The sequence below is a fragment of the Ranitomeya variabilis genome, chromosome 4 (genome assembly GCF_051348905.1).
Source record: "Ranitomeya variabilis isolate aRanVar5 chromosome 4, aRanVar5.hap1, whole genome shotgun sequence".
In the NCBI taxonomy this organism is placed as follows: Eukaryota; Metazoa; Chordata; class Amphibia; order Anura; family Dendrobatidae; genus Ranitomeya; species Ranitomeya variabilis.
In genome coordinates, this window is record NC_135235.1 from 666,710,277 (window position 1) to 666,728,130 (window position 17,854).

At 42.8% G+C, this 17,854-nt stretch overlaps 1 protein-coding gene and 1 pseudogene across 2 annotated transcripts in view; both read right to left on the reverse strand.

Moving 5' to 3' along the window:
- The window catches only part of LOC143768189 (uncharacterized), a 207,945-nt gene that overhangs the window by 116,695 nt on the left and 73,396 nt on the right, over window positions 1–17,854 (reverse strand). The gene's annotated exons all lie outside the window — the stretch shown is intronic.
- Window positions 1–17,854, reverse strand: part of LOC143766249 (uncharacterized) — a 43,933-nt pseudogene that overhangs the window by 11,890 nt on the left and 14,189 nt on the right. The window contains exons 3-7 of the transcript XR_013213552.1: window positions 8,822–8,971; window positions 8,513–8,692; window positions 8,306–8,429; window positions 8,129–8,226; window positions 7,218–7,308 (exon numbers count right to left, since the gene is read on the reverse strand). The product of XR_013213552.1 is annotated as an uncharacterized LOC143766249 (transcript). The remainder of the gene's footprint in view (window positions 1–7,217; window positions 7,309–8,128; window positions 8,227–8,305; window positions 8,430–8,512; window positions 8,693–8,821; window positions 8,972–17,854) is intronic.

Below are 17,854 nucleotides of genomic sequence, written 5' to 3' on the forward strand. Positions count from 1 at the left end.
GCTGAGAGCCAGCCTAATTTATAGCTGCGGGTCTCCAGAACCATGAGCTGGACATAATGTACTGGTCACTTTAACCCCTTAAGCCCCGAGGGTGGTTTGCATGTTAATGACCAGGCCAATTTTTACAATTCTGACCACTGTCTCTTTATGAGGTTATAACTCTGGAACGCTTGGCGGATCTTGGCGATTCTGACATTGTTTTCTCGTGAGATATTGTACTTCATGATAGTGGTAACATTTATTCGATATAACTTGCGTTTATTTGTGAAAAAATTGGAAATTTGGCGAAAATTTTGAAAATTTCGCAATTTTCCAACTTTGAATTTTTATGCCCTTAAATCACAGAGATATGTCACACAAAATACTTAATAAGTAACATTTCCCACATGTCTACATTACGACAGCACAATTTTGAAACCAAATTTTTTTTTGTTAGGGAGTTATAAGGGTTAAAAGTTGACCAGAAATTTGTCATTTTTTCAACAAATTTTACAAAACCTTTTATTTAGGGGCCACATCACATTTGAAATCACTTTGAGGGGTCTATATGATAGAAAATACCCCAAAGTTACACCATTCTAAAAACTGCACCCCTCAAGGTGCACAAAACCACATTCAAGAAGTTTATTAACCCTTCAGGTGATTCACAGGAATTTTTGGAATGTTAAAAAAAAAATGAACATTTAACTTTTTTTCACAAAAATTTTTTACTTCAGATCCAATTTGTTTTATTTTACCAAGGGTAACAGGAGAAATTGGACCTTAAAAGTTGTTGTACAATTTGTCCTGCGTACACTGATACCCCATATGAGGGGGTAAACCACTGTTTGGGCGCATGGCAGAGCTCAGAAGGGAAGGAGCGCCGTTTGACGTTTTCAATGCAAAATTGGCTAGAATTGAGATCGGACGCCATGTCGCGTTTGGAGAGCCCCTGATGTGCCTGAACAGTGGAAACTCCCCAATTCTACCTGAAACCCTAATCCAAACACACCCCTAACCCTAATCCCAACTGTAACCCTAACCACACCCCTAACCCTGACACACCCCTAATTCCAATCCCAATCCTAATCCCAACTGTAAATGTAATCCAAACCCTAACTTTAGCCCCAACCCTAATCCTAACTTTAGCCCCAACCCTAACTTTAGCTCCAACCCTAGCCCCAACCCTAACCCTAACCCTAGCCCTAACCCTAGCCCTAACACTAACCCTAACCCTAATGGGAAAATAGAAATAAATACATTTTTTTAATTTTATTATTTTTCCCTAACTAAGGGGGTGATGAAGGGGGGTTTGATTTACTTTAATAGCGTTTTTTATATTGGATTTTTATGATTGGCAACTGTCACACACTAAAAGACTCTTTTTATAGCAAAAAAGTTTTTACGTCTCCACACTTTGAGACCTATAATTTTTCCATATTTTGGTCCACAGAGTCATGTGAGGTCTTGTTTTTTGCGGGACGAGTTGACGTTTTTATTGGTAACATTTTCCGACACGTGACAGTTTTTGATCACTTTTTATTCCGATTTTTGTGAGGCAGAATGACCAAAAACTAGCTATTCATGAATTTCTTTTGGGGGAGGCGTTTATACCGTTCCACGTTTGGTAAAATTGATAAAGCAGTTTTATTCGCCGGGCCAGTACGATTACAGCGATATCTCATTTATATCATTTTTTTTTTTTCTCAAATAATTTTTATTGAACATTTTGACATTTTTACAATAAAGGATAAGGAAAGAAAGGGAAAGGGGATGAGGGAGGGGAAATAAAGGGGAAGAAAACCCCATACACAGTGGGGTTTTGGAAAACAGGCATTCAAAAACAGACTAAAATATAGTTGCTTAAAAAAATACTACACATATGAAACTTATAAATAAAAAATAAGGAAAAAGAAAATAATAATAAATATTCTAGCGTTATATGAAGTGGTTATAGATTTTAGGAGAATAAGATGTTGCTTAGAAGTTAGGCCTAGCAGTAACAATGAAAGTACACAAGTCAAAAATAACATAGCCCAAACTCAAGAAATAAAATGAAGGAACTGTGAACATAATGCTAAGCGTTAGACAAATAAAAAGGTTAAAAAGTAGCGTCAATATCTAAATAACATATACAATGCTCAGTAGTATTAGTATTCTAAATTAGTAGTCCGTGCAATATAAGTAGAATAAAAAATCGTATAAAAGGAGATAATGCCTGTAACAGGTCCGAGAGTGCACCCGACACCCCAAAGACCTAGTGGAGGAAAGTTCGGTTTTGATCCAATAAACAAAAAAGTAACGGAAAGAAAAGAAAAAATACAAAGTGAGTTTTGAAGTGGAATTAAGCTGCTGCAGTTACTCAGATAGTCCGTCGTTGAATGATTGTACAGTGATCAACCAGGACAGCTGTCTTTCAAATTGTAGATGGGAAACCGGATGTGGTCCCAGAAGAGTAAATTCCAATGCGTTTTAACAGTTCAATACCCTCGCCTGGGGAGGAAACATAGTAAAAACCTGACGGAAGTCTCACCCGGAGAGTTGATGATCTCGTCCAGGAGTAGGAGAAGCCTGCTCGCAATAATTCTCTTGTAGTGTGCAAAAAAGCTTTCCTATTTTGGAGCGTAATTTTTGACAAATCCTTATAAAAAAACAGATGTTTGTAAGGGGAAGAGAGGAATCCCCGATCTCTCGAAATACCCAAAAGTGCGTTCCTCACCCAATTAGGATAAAAGGTAACAATGACGTCGCATGACAGGTCCTTAGGTAGTGTGGGCGGTCTACGTATTCTGACAACTCTCTCTATCAAAGGGCCTCCAGTGGAATTGGGCAGTAAATTAGAAATCATTGAGGATACGTAACTCTCCAGTTGGGAAGCCTGAATTGAATCTGGTATACCCCTGATCTTAACGTTATTCTTCCTTTTAAAGTCTTCAAAATTATTTAAATTTGTTTGAAAGATATCCAATTTTTTCTGGATCCCCTCCAATGAGTCTAAAGGCTTAGAAATGGCTTGACAAATATTTTGTTCGTTTTTTCCAAAATTGCGATTATGTGCGACTGAATCTTGAACGAAATAGGTTCCAGTATTTATAATAGGGGGGATTATCTCAACAGCAGATTTTACGGATGTAATTATTTCTTGGAAAAGCTTTTTAATAAACATTTGGGACGCTTTTGAATTGAATGACAATTTAGGCTCAGTAATTACATCCTTCCCGCAAATGTTCAAGGTGGTAAGAAATGATTGGATAAGACACACCATAAACCCCTCTGTTGGAAGATCTTCAGATGCTGGAATACCTTCAAATTTTACTAATGCTGGAGGAGACTTTTTTAAACTGCGTTTTACAGGCATTTTAGGTGGTTCACCAGAAACATCACTTGAAGAAGAGTAACTGGAGTAATTAACCGTATCATAATCAGAATATTCAAGATCATCACTATTCGTATATGCCTCCTCTAGGTCTGATCCCTCCGATCCGTCTAGTGATCCAGTCAAACCACCAGACAAATCCGATCGCTCATCCTCCAGTTCTCCCCCCTCCTGCATACCCGCTGAAATTTCGGATCTATTAAATGAGTCAATTAAGGACCTGTAGGGCTCCATGTCAAATATAGGATTATTAAAAGTAGATTTTTGGCTCTCAGATTCTTCCCCTAAATGAGTAAGACTAGGCTTTTTTTTCTGCGTATCTGTAGCTTTAAAAGAGGAGGGACCCGCAATAGAGGGGATGTGGCTTTGGTGACCTTTAGTGAAATCATGGCCCCCATTAATGTTGGAAAGCCCAACTAAACCCCCTATAGTATTGGTGCTGGGGGAGGATTGTTCACATAAATTGGGGTGATTTAGAATGCTTCTTACCCACACCGATGTCCCTAGGTCCTTTTCATATTGAAGCACTGACGTCCCTTGCTCTGCTTCCATATCAGCGATGTCCTCTCCCCTGTGCATGTTTTTTTTAATCAGCTGCTCCACGTTCTCTTCTAGGTGCTGCGGCGCTACCTCTTGATATTCCGGTGAGGTGAGTGTCTCCTCATTCCTCTCCTTACGCTGCGGTGCTGCGTCCTCTGCCTTCAGCGAGAGATCTCCCCGACGCTGTCCCGCGGCTACTTCCGGTTCGGTGAGCGGCGCTTCCTTCAGAGACTCCTGCGCTGCAGTCGGCGTCACAGTAACCATCCCGGTCCGGGCGGCAGGTAAAGTCTTCGGCACAAATACCTGTGCCCTGTAGTTAAGGTTGCTCCTCTTGGCTTGTACGGGCGGATGCAGCTCACCCGACGCCTGTGGGGGATGAATCACCCCTTTGTTGCTGGCCGCTGCTTTTTCCTTCACGGCGCCCGGTAACACCGCATCCCCCTGCTTCTTTCTTGCTAGTGGCAGCGTCGCTGGAGAAGAAGCTTTTTTCCCATTCTGAACCCCGGGGGACCGCTGGGCTGCAGGAGTCATAAACTTAGCTGGTGTCTTGAGAGGTGTCGGCTTCAGCGGAGTGGATCCGCCATGTTTTCCTCCATGCGGGGACAGCTCTCCTCCAGGGCCACTTCTCTGCTTCTGTCCTGGAGAAAGGTTTCTCTTAGCAGGACAGGGTCCATTCTTCTTGGAATCGGTTCTAGGCATCTTCATAACGCTGTAGAGTTCAATTAATCCACTTTTTGTAGCTTTTTTAGTAGTTTTGGATCTGGAAGTTACAGGAACTCCTGTAACACAGGACTGCTCCTGCTCCCGTGCAAACCACGCCCCCCTTATATCATTTTTTTATGTTTTGGCGCTTTTATACGATAAAAGCTATTTTATAGAAAAAATAATTATTTTAGCATCGCTTTATTCTGAGGACTATAACTTTTTTATTTTTTTGGTTATGATGGTTTTTGGTGGCTCGTTTTTTGCGGGACAAGATGACGTTTTCAGCGGTACCATTGTTATTTATATCCATCTTTTTGATCGCGTGTTATTCCACTTTTTGTTCGGCAGTATGATAATAAAGCGTTGTTTTTTGGCTCTTTTTTTTTTTTCTTACGGTGTTCACTGAAGGGGTTAACTAGTGGGACAGTTTTATAGGTTGGGTCGTTACGGACGTGGCGATACTAAATATGTGTACTTTTATTGTTTTTTTTAGATAAAGAAATGTATTTATGGGAATAATATTTTTTTTTTCTTCTTTATTTAGGATTTTTTTTTTTTATTTATTTTTACACATGTGGAAATTTTTTTTTTTACTTTTTTACTTTGTCCCAGGGGGAGACATCACAGATCGCCGATCTGACAGTTTGCACAGCACTCTGTCAGATCGGCAATCTGACATACAGCCGTGCAGGCTTACCAGCGCCTGCACAGCACTCGGAAGTACTCCCTGCAGGACCCGGATGCAGCCCCGCGGCCATTTTGGATCCGGGGACTGCAGGGAGGAGACGCTCGGTACAAGGTGAGTACATCGCCTTGTACCGATCGTCTCAGGGAAGCCCGCAGGGAGTCCCCTCCCTGCGCGATGCTTCCCTGTACCGCCGGTACACCGCGATCATGTTTGATCGCGGTGTGCCGGGGGTTAATGTGCCGGGGGCGGTCCGTGACCGCTCCTGGCACATAGTGCCGGATGTCAGCTGCGATAGGCAGCTGACACCCAGCTGTGATCGGCCGTGCTCCCCCCGTGAGCGCGGCCATTCGCTATGACGTACTATCCCGTCGGTGGGAATTAAGGCCCACCCCACCTCGACGGGATAGTACGTCATATGGGATTAAGGGGTTAATGTGCTGGTCACTACAGCGTACTGGTCACTACAAAAGCATTTTGCAATTTTTTCTCTGCAACATTCATTGCTGTTTGTATCTGGAAAACACCCATGGAGTCAAAATCTTAACTACATCTATAGATAAAATCCAAAAGGGTATAATTTCCCAAATAGGGTGACTTAAGGGAGGATTCTGCTCTTCTAGCACTTAGGGGCTCTGTATATGGAGTCCGCAAACTTTTCTAGAAAAATCTGCGCTCCAGGAGGCAAATAGTGCTCGGTCCATCCCAAGTCTCGCTGTGTGGCTAAGCAGTACTGTACAGACACATATGGGGTATTGCCACATTCAAAAGAAATTGTGGGACAAATTATGGTGCCATTTTTACCCACTTCTTGTGTGATAAAGTAAAATCTGCGGCTAACACAAAATTTTGGTAGTAAAAATATACCGTACTTATTTTTTCTTCACTGCACAATGGTATTAAATTCTGTGACACACCCATGGTGTCATATTTTCACTGCATCCCTAGATGAATTCATTGGGGGTGCAGTTTGTAAAATGAGTATATGTATGGGGGGTTTCTGTTGTTCTGGCACCTCAGGGGCTGTGCCAGTGTGGTATGGCACCCTCAAACCAAAATCTGAACTCCAATATGCAGCTTCTTCACTTCTGAGCTTTGCACTATGCCTCAAAAGTAGCATTCCCACACATAAGGGTTATCGGCGTAATCAAGAGAAATTGCTAAACAACTTGTATGATTTAATTTCTCCTGTTATCAATGTGAAAATAAAAAAATTGGGGCTAAAATAGCATTTTTGTGGGAAAATGTGATTTTTTTTATTTTCACGGCTCAACGTTATAAACTTCTGTGAAGCACCATGTGTGTTCAAGGTGCTCACCACATATCTAAATACATTCCTTGACAGATCTAGTTTCCAAACATGGTGTCACTTTGGGCGGAGTTTCCACTGTTTAGACACATCAGAAGCTCTCCAAACACGACATGGCATCCACTAAATGGTACAGCAAATTTTGCATTCAAAAAGTCAAATGGCGCTCCTTCCCTTCCAAGCTCCACCATGCGCCCAAACAGTGGTTTTCCCCCACATATGAGATATCGACATGCTCAGGAGAAATCGCACAACAAATTTTGGGGTCTATTTTTCCTGTTACCCTTTGCGAAAGTAAAAAAGTTGAATTTTTGTTTAAAAAAGTTGTGTTTTATCAGCACATTCTAAGTATGCTGTCATTTGGCTTTGTAGTTTACAGACCTGGGCAGATAAGGGACAGCTCCTCCTAATCCCAGGGGGTAGGTGGATCCTCAAGATGGTAAGTTCTATAGAAAAGGGCTTACAATGCCCAAAGTCATTTGGTGGAGAAGAATGCTGTGGTCCAAAGACAAAATGGTGATCACACGATTGTGATACAGCCGGATTACACCAACGATAAAGCAGCCACAGCCGGTGACTGAGAAGAATCTGTGATTTCTCTGTATTTAATGGTTACTACTCACCTGGGTAATCATTTGTAGGAATCTCCTCTTTACACCGCTCATCACCCCTCACATATGTCTCTGTCATATTAACATGGGTCAGATCTTCAACCTGAAACAAATATTGTAAAAGTCACAGACCGACGGAGAAGTCACATCTATGATTAGCTCTATTCCTGCCATCTCACTATTCTCATTATAGAAGTATAAAACATATAATTAAGTGAAAAAAAGGAGTTATATCAGCTCACCAAGCGATATAAGGTGCGGTGCACTGAGACTCCAGACCGGCTTCTGGGTGGAGAGCATAGCAGCGAACAGGGAAATCTGTCATCCGCAGGAAATAAGGTAAGTATGTCAAAACATTATTTTATTGGCGACCATTAAAAACAAGAGAGTAAAAATAAAAAAAAAAAGACATACAGAATGGACGGGAGGAAACACGGGTCTACGAGTTTCAAGCAACAGCTCTTAGTCCTAACAGCTTAGTATGCCTATAATCCAGTGTTTTATAGTTTATAGGAGAGCAAACTCTCTTGCTATTTTCATATCGCTTCATATATTCATATATCACTTTCTTACTATATTCATAATTCCATTCTAGTGACAGCATTTGTCTTTCTTGCAAAGGTTTTCTCTCCTTTCTCATTAGTGATCATTAATTTCATGGAGTGTTCCCTTCTTTCCACTGTTTTTTCCCAGCTTGCTCTCCTAGTAAACACTGGATTATGGACACAATAAGCTGTTAGTTGTTTTTACTCCCTTATTTTTAATGGACACCAGTAAAAGAATGTTTAGTATACTTACCTTAATTCCTATGGATGTTGGATTCCCAGGTTTGCTACTGGTGGATGAAACTAGATTGAGCACAAGACCTTTACAGACATCTACACATCATAGGGGAGATCTAATGACACCGTCTATCCATCTACCTGATGATCCTGAGGAACATTGGGATCTTCTTGTTTACAGTCCTGTGGAAGAAGAGGATGAGGACATCTCTCTGGTGTTGTCCTCTTACTGGATAGAACTGGAGGAAACACATACAGGGACTGAATTTATTCTTTACATACAGATAATTATAGGTCGTGTGTATTTAGTCCTATTACCTGGTGATGTGAGAGGATGAGCAATCTCCATCATCACGTACTTGTACAGATCTCTGTGTCCTTCTAAATACTCCCACTCCTCCATGGAGAAATAGACGGTGACATCCTGACACCTTATAAGAACCTGACACATACAATGATACTGTCATCATCCTGATACCTTCATAGCGTTACTGTATAATGTCCCAGCATTCCCAGCAGTGTCACCTCTCCAGTCAGCAGCTCAATCATCTTGTAGGTGAGCTCTAGGATCTTCTGGTCATTGATGCCCTCATGTATCAGAGGCTTATGTGGAGGCTTTTTGATTGGGTTCAGAGGTCTTCCCCATCCCTCAGACACAGGGTCCTGACAGTGCTCACTAGAGGTCTTCTTCACTACTATGTAATCCTGGTTATGGAGAGACACAATAATAGATCTCACTACAGACATTTCCAGAGTCCTCACCTCTCCAGTTCTGTCCATCTGTTATTCCCATAGATAAGAATGATGTAATGTGACGTCATCAGAATCTCTCACCTCTCCAGTAAGCCGGAAGAGGATCTCTAGGGTGAGGTGTAATATTCTCTCCACCATCTTGTTCCTGTCGTTATCCATACTTGAAGAGTCAATTAGAAAAATTCTCTTATATATAAAATTTCCACTGAGAGGATCCAATATGGTAGAGACCTGAATGGGGTGAAGATGAGCCAATGTAACATCATAAATGTACTAATATAATTACTGGAGATTACTGATGAGCGAGTGTACTCGTTGCTCGGGTTTTCCCGAGCACACTTGGGTGGTCTCGGAGTATTTATGACTGCTCGGAGATTAATTTTTCATCGCCTCAGCAGCATGATTTACAGCTATTAGCCAGCTTGATTACATGTAGGGATTAACTATAAACCAGGCAACCCCCACATGTACTCAGCCTGGCTAATAGCTGTAAATCATTCAGCTGCTGTGATGAAAACAAAATCTCCGAACACTAACAAATACTCGGAGGTCACCCGAGCGTGCTTGGGAAAACCCAAGCAACAAGTACACTCGCTCATCACTAATAGTTATGTCTACTCATAGTATGCACCTGTACACAACAGTTTTCTATTTGAAAGAGAGTCACTCTTTTTTTATTTATTTACGATAAAGATATATATATTTATATATATATATATATATATATATATATATATATATATATATATATATATAACGTCAAGGTGCTATGCATTAGCCACTGTAGTCACCAGAAAATCACCAAAAGTCTCAGCCACAACAATACACTTGGTTGGATGGCACTTGTGTGACTGAGTGCCACCACAGTGCAATTGTGTCACCGCCAAACAACAGACGTAGATGTTGTAGGAGCAGGTGCAGACAAGGATGTAACAAGATGTGTGATCATCACTCCTGTATTTGTGTAGTAGGAGAAACAAGAGGAATGATGAAAGCCTCAGGAGACCCGCTGTAGTGGTCGAAGGCCCCAATGATGATTTATCTTCCAATGATGGTTGGAAAATCCCTTTAATCCTTCTCTGAACCTTATCGTTACTATACGTCCCGATGCTGAGCGGAGGCAGTGTGAACATCAGGAGGTTCTATCACATCACGCTGATTGCTAGGGCTGATTAACTGAGTAGATGCTGCAATTAATAGCAACTGTCTCATCTCGGTGGTCACACAGGGTATCGGCATCTCAGTATGTGATCGCAGGATGTCAGTTATCGTCATAGAAAAATAATAACTCCACCTCTAACAGAGAAACAAGATAAAAGCTTTTTATTCCCAGGAAATGTGCTGTTATTGTGGAAAAGTCATATGATAAATTTGCTGATTACACAAAGAGGAGGGATAGCCAATACTAGAGAAGAGAGAGAGGACTAAAAAACATCTAAACAAACTGGAACTGTGGGCAGCTAACAGAATAGTTTTTAACAGGGAGAAATGCAAATCCTACATCTGGGTAAGAAAAATGAAAAAAGCCTATATAGAATGGGAGGAATAGTGCTAAGCAACAGCAAGTGTGAAAAAGACTTGGGTATACTAATGAATCACAGACTGCACACAAGTCAACAGTGTCATGCAGCAACAGCAGCAGCAGCAAAAAAGAAAAAAAAGAAAAACACAGGTCTAGATCACGTGACGTAATTATCCCCCTCTACTCCTCTCCTTGGTCAGGTCTCATCTAGAATACTGTGTATAGTTATGGGCATAACATTTTAAAAAAGACATTGAAAAACAAAAGCAAGTTCAGAGAAGAGCTACCAGGATGGTGAGCGGACTGCAAAGTATGTCCTATGAGGAAGGGTTAGCCCCTTAGTGACAGAACCAATTTTGTACTTAATGACCGAGCCAATTTTTACATCTCTGACCACTATAATTTTATGAGGTTATAACTCTGGAACGCTTCAACAGATCCCACTGATTGTGAGACTGATTTTTCGTGGCATATTGTACTTCATGTTAGTAGTAAAATTTCATCGATATGAAAAAAAACCATAAATTTGGCAAAAATTTAGAAAATTTTGCAATTTTCAAACTTTTAATTTTTGTGCCCTTAAATCAGAGAGTCATATTGCACCGCACAAAATATTTAACAAATAACATTTCCCGTATGTCTACTTTACATCAGCACAATTTTGGACACTTTTTTTGTTAGGACGTTATAAGGGTTAAAAGTTGACTAGCGATTTTGAATTTTTACAACAAAATTTACAAAACCATTTTTTTAGGGACCACCTCACATTTGAAGTGAGTTTGGGGGGTGGATATAATAGAAAATACTCAAAAGTGAAACCATTCTAAAAACTGCACCTCTCAAGGTGCGCAAAGCCACATTCAAGAAGCTTATTATCCCTTCAGGTGCTTCATGAAAACTAAAGGAATGTGGAAGGAAAAAATTAAGATTTTACTTTTTTCACCAAAAATTTACTTTGGAATCAAACTTTTTTTATTTTCGGTATCAGGAGAAAATGGACCACAAAATATGTTGTGCAATTTCTCCTGAGTATGCCAATTCCCCGTATATGGGAGAAAGCCACTGTTTGGGCGCATGGCAGGGCTCAGAAGGGAGGGGGCAGGCACCATGTTGTGTTTGGAGACCCGCTGATTTACCTAAACAGTAACTAACAGCGGAAACCCCCCAATTCTAACTTCACCCCTAACACAGTTCTAACCCCAATCTCAACACACCACTAACCTTTATCCCAACCATAACCCTAACCACAACCTCAACCCTAACCCCAAAATAACCCTAACCCTAGCCCTAACTCTAGCTCCAACCCTAGCTCTAACCCTTGCCCCAACTCTACCCCCAGGTCTAACCCTAACCCCAACCTGAAGCCTAGCCCCAACCCTAACAGAAAAAAAATACATTTTTTTTTTTACCTAAGGGGTGATAAAAGGCAGTTTGATTTACTATTTTTTATTTTGATCACTGTGATAGGATCTATCACAGTGATCAAATTGAACCAATAGGAAATATGTCCTATTGTTGCCGGCTGGTAGATCTCGGTGGGTGCACTGCGCATGCGTCCGCCATTTTCTTCCTGGAAGAAGATGCCGAGGGACGGGAGACAGAGCCGGATGGAGTGGGGGATGTTGGAGGGTACAGGAGGGCTCGGGGGACCCAATTTCTTTCTCCTCTGATATGCTAGATCATATCAGAAAAAGAGAGAAATAAATGGAAAATAGGACTTTTTAATTTTTTTGCGGTAGACGATAAAGACCAACCTGAATCATGGAATCATGTACTCCGGGGTCTCAGCTACCCCCGGTAGCCGATACCCCGGAGATTTTCAGACACTGCGCAATACCCTTATTTCTTAGCACCATTAAAAAGCGGCGCTGAGGCATAAGTACCCTTAACTGCTGCTGTTAAAAGGCATATCTGCGGTCGTTAAGTGGTTAACCCCTTCCCGACCTCCGCCGTACTAGTACTGTGCTGCGGGAACTGCATTTCTGCCCAGGGCAGTACTAGTACTGTGGCACGATCATCGCGGCCTCACGCTGAGTGCCGCGGTGATCGCGTGTGGGTGTCAGCTGACACCCCATAGCAACACCCATGATTGGTGCTAGCACCGATCGCGGGCATTTAACTCCTCTGATGCTGCTGTCAGTACTGACAGCGGCAAAGAGGACAATCGCGCAGGGACGAGGGCTCCCTGCGCTCTCCCACTGGAACAACGCGATCATCACGTTGTTCCGTGGTCTCCATGGAGATCCCCAGCTCCAAGTTGGCCGCGGGACTCCTTCCGGGACCTGGAGTGAGGTGGCGTGAGTGAGGTGGCCAGCAAGCCTCCTACACTGCCTGTCAGATCGCTGATTTGACACAGTGCTATGCAAAGTGTCAGATCAGTGATCTGACTTTATATAGTGATGTCCCAACCTGGGACAATGTAATAAAGTTTAAAAAAAAAAATATGATGTGTAAAAATATTTTTTAAAAATCCCCAAATAAATATTTTACCAATAAATCCATTTATTTATGTAAGTAACAATAAAAAATAAATAAAAGTTCTCATATTTGGTATCGCCATGTCCGTAACAACCCGACCTATAAGGCCATGTTCACACTTTGCGGGTTTTACCGCGGATCCGCGGCGATTTTGATGCTGCGAGTCCGCAGCAGTTTCCATAGCATTTACATTTACATGTAAACCCTATGGAAACCGCAATCTGCTGAGCACATGCCGCGCAGAAACGCAGCGGTTTACATTCCGCAGCATGTCACTTCTTTGTGCAGAATCGCTGCGATTCTGCACACATAGGAATGCATTGATCCGCTAACTTCCCGCATGGGGCTGTGCCCACGATGCGGGAAGTAAGCGGATCATGTGCAGATGGTACCCGGGGTGGAGGAGAGGAGACTCTCCTCCAGGCCCTGGGAACCATATTAGTGTAAAAAAAAAAGAATAAAAATAAAAAATAATGATATACTCACCTCTCAGCGCTGCACGCGGCCGTCCGGTCGCAGGGTTGCTGTGCGAGCAGGACCTGCGGTGACGTTGCGGTCACATGACCGTGACGTCACGAAGGTCCTTCTCGCACAGCACCTTTGGAACCGGACCGCCGCGTGCAGCGCCGAGGAGATCGGGACGTCAGAGGGTGAGTATATAACCATTTTTTATTATTTTTAACATTACTATTGATGCTGCATATTGCTGCATGTGCAGCATCAATAGTATAGGAGTAAATCCGCAGCGGAAACCGCAAAACAAACCGCGATAAATCTGCAGGGATAACCGCAGCGGTTTTGCCCTGCAGATTTATCAAATCCGCTGCGGGAGAACCCGCAGAGGACCCCGCAAAGTGTGCACATAGCCTAAAACTGTCCCACTAGTTAACCCCTTTAGTGAACACTAGGGTTGAGAGACTTTTACTTTTTTAGGATCGAGTCGGGTTTCGTGAAACCCGACTTCCTCAAAAGTCGGTTCTTGTGAAATCGGCCAATTATTGTGAAAAGTCGGGGGGCCGACCAAAACACGAAACCCAATGCAAGTCAATGGGGATTTTCTTTTTCTTCTCTCTCTCTCTCATCACTACATCCAAAACGGTAAGATGGCGTTTATACCCCCACCCCCTGTGACGCCGCACAAAGCAAGACGAGACCTATGTCATAATGCTGCCCACACTCCTTCATTAGCTGAAAAAAATGGCGGGTAAAGCGTCATACGAAACGCGACTTTGGCGCGAAGATCGCCGACCGCATGGCCGATCCCACACTGAGATCGGCTCGGGTTTCACAAAACCCGACTTTGCCGAAAGTCAGCGACTTATGAAATTGACCGATCCGTTTCGCTCAACCCTAGTGAACACCATTAAAAAAAAAAACAAGGCAAAAAAACAATGCTTTATCATCATACCGCCGAACAAAAAGTGGAATAACACAAGTTCAAAAAGACAGATATAAACATAGTACCGCTGAAAACGTCATCTTGTCCCGCAAAAAACAAGCTGTCACCCAGTGTCATAAGCAAACAAATAAAAAAGTTATAGCTCTCAGAATAAAGCGATACAAAAATAATTGTTTTTTCTATAAAATAGTTTTTATTGTATAAAAGCGCCAAAACATAAAAAAATGATATAAATGAGGTATCGCTGTAATCAAACTGATCAGAAGAATAAAACTGCTTTATCAATGTTACCAAACGCGGAACGGTATAAATGCCCCCCCCCCCAAAAAAAAAACATTCATGAATTGCTGTTTTTTTGTTAATTCTGCCTCACAAAAATCGGAATAAAAAGCGATCAAAAAATGTCATGTGCCCAAAAATGACACCAATAAAAACGTCAACTTGTCCCGCAAAAAACAAGACCTCACATGCCAAAATATAGAAAAATTATAGCTCTCAAAATGTGGTGATGCAAAAACTATTTTTTGAAATGAAAAGTCTTTTAGTGAGTGACAGCTGCCAAACATAAAAACCCGCTATAAATAGTAAATCAAACCCCCCCATTATTACCCTTAGTTAGAGAAAAATAATATAATAAAAAAATGTATTTATTTCAATGTTCCCATTAGGGTTAGGGCTAGGGTTAGGGCTAGGGTTAGGGCTAAAGTTACTGTTAGGGTTGGGGCTAAAGTTAGGGTTAGGGCTAAAGTTAGAGTTAGGGTTGTGGCTAAAGTTAGGGTTAGGGTTGGGGCTAAAGTTGGGGTTAGGGTTTGGATTACATTTACGGTTGGGATTAGGGTTAGGGTTGGGATTAGGTTAGGGGTGTGTCAGGGTTAGGGATGTGGTTAGGGGTGTGTTGGGGTTAGGGGTGTGTTGGGGTTAGGGTTGTGGTTAAGGTTGGGATTAGGGTTAGGGGTCTGTTCGGGTTAGGGGTGTGGTTACGGTTATGGTTAGTGTTATGCTGTAAGAATCAGGCTGCACTCAGATGTCACCCGAGTGCAGTCCTATTTAAGTGTGACGATTCAAAGAGGGAAACGGAGAGTGGACCCTCTAGACCACGACGACGAACCCCTCACGGACGAGCTGACCAGATAGACCGCACCCTATACAGGGAGAGTTAGGGGCAGGCCTGTGAGGGACTATCGCTACGGAAGCTGGAGGACCAGGACGGGAGAAGACCAAGAAGAGGCGGAGATAGTAGGACCACAGGAAAGGTGAGTACTGCAGAGAAACAGGACTGATGGGTAAAACAGGACCGATGGGTAAAACAGGACTGATGGGTAAACTGCAGTACAGGGACTGGCGGAGGAACTGAGGAAACGCAGAGGCTAGCAGGATACAGGAAAGACATGATAAACCCAAAGTCAGAGGGAAAACGAACTTCACAGAGACTAACAGCGGCCAGGAACACCTGAAGGAACAAATGATAACCAGGCACAGAGGGACGGCAGGAAGCAGTTTAAGTACCTAAAGGCAGGGTAGCACTTCCGGGTAACAGACCTCCAGAACCATAGAGAGGACAATAAGGAGGACCGACTTCCAGGACCATAGAGGAGACGAAGAGGAGCGCCAACAGAAGATCAGAAGTGCACACGCGCAGCACTGAACCTGGTATGCGCGCGCGCACGAGAAGCAGAAGCCGGGAGCGAGCGAAGAGGCGGCAGCAGCGGTATGATAGTACCCCCGTCTTTACATCCCTCCTCTTTAGGCCAGAAAGAAACAGCTAAAATTCGGGGAGCCTGAATATTCTCCCGAGGCTCCCAGGATCTCTCCTCAGGACCGAAACCTGTTGTGAATTAGACTTTTTGGCTCCCTCTTGTGGTTACTAGTGATATGACTCTGGGATTGTCTTTCCTCAGTTTGGCACCCACCTGGGTCGTTAGTCCAGGGGTGTTGCTATATAAACTTCCTGGATCCTTAGTCCAGTGCCTGGCATCGTTGTAATCAGATCCTTTCTGTTTGCTCCTGTCTGCTGATCCTGGTTCGTGCAAAATTAAGCTAAGTCCTGCTTCTTTGTTTTTTGGTTTTTTGCTTTGCTCTTATTTTTGTACAGCTTGTATTAAATGTGATTCCTGACTTTGCTGGAAGCTCTAGGGGGCTGGTGTTCTCCCCCCGGGCCGTTAGACGGTTCGGGGGTTCTTGAATATCCAGCGTGGATATTTTGATAGGGTTTTTGCTGACCATATAAGTCATCTTACTATATTCTGCTATTAGCTAGTGGGCCTCTCTTTGCTAAATACCTAGCTCATTCTTACGTTTGTCTTTTCCTCTTACCTCACCGTTATTATTTGTTGGGGGCTTGTATCCAACTTTTGGGGTCTTTTCTCTGGAGGCAAGAAAGGTCTTTCTTTTCCCTTCTAGGGTTAGTTAGTTCTCCGGCTGGCGCGAGACGTCTAGAACCAACGTAGGCACGTTCCCCGGCTGCTGCTATTTGTGGTGCTAGGATTAGATATATGGTCAGCTTAGTTACCACTGCCCTATGAGCTGGTTTTTGGTGTTTGCAGACTTAGTAATTATTTCTGAGACCCTCTGCCATTGGGGTCATAACAGAAACCCTTCCAGTCGACCAAAAACAAAGTTCTACCTCTAATTTTTTTCATGGCCAAAATGTCCTTAACCTCAAAAACATTGTCTGCGGAAACAGGCGAAGGTGAAGAAAGAGTTGAGGTATGAAACCGATTAAAAACTACGGGCTTAATGAGAGATACATGAAAGGAATTAGGGATACGAAGAGAGGCAGGTAACTTAAGTTTGTAAGAAACGTTGTTAATAAGTGCCAAAACCTCGAAAGGACCAATATAACGGGGACCCAGTTTATGTGAAGGGATTTTAATGTGAATAAATCTAGAAGAAAGCCAGACCTTATCCCCAGGATGGAACACAGGAGAATCGAGACGCCTTTTATCTGCATGCCTCTTCATCCTATGCTGAGCTAGTTCGAGAGCAGACTTGGTCTCCTGCCAAACCCTGGAGAATTCTCTAGACAGAAGATCTGCCACCGGCACAGTAGAGACAGGAGGAACTGGTAGAGGAAGACCAGGGTGTTGTCCGTAGATGACAAAAAATGGAGATTTGGTAGAAGCTTCGCTGGTGTGGTTATTATAAGAAAACTCGGCCCATGGTAATAAGTCAGACCAATCATTTTGATGAGCGTTGGAGAAATGCCGGAGATAAGTAACCAGACGCTCCACTTGGCCGTTGGACTGTGGATGATAGGCCGAAGAAAAATCAAGCGAAATGTTCAATGACTTACAGAGAGATCTCCAGAAACGAGCGGTGAACTGAACTCCCCGGTCAGAAACAATGTGTTGTGGAAGACCATGAATGCGAAAAATATGTTGAACAAAAATCTTCGCCAGTTCAGGAGCCGAAGGCAGACCAGGAAGAGCAATGAAATGTGCCATTTTAGAAAAACGGTCCACAACCACGAGGATGACGGTACAACCACAGGAACGAGGCAGATCAGTTAAGAAATCCATTGCAATATGTTGCCACGGAGCGGTAGGCACTGGAAGAGGAAGATGAAGCCCGGAAGGAAGCCGCCTGGGTACTTTGTTCTTGGCACAGGAAGGACAAGAGACCACAAAAGCTTGGTCATCCTTCAAAAGAGTCGGCCACCAGTAGTAACGAGATATTAGATCAAGAGTTTTCTTGAAACCGACATGTCCCGCTTGCT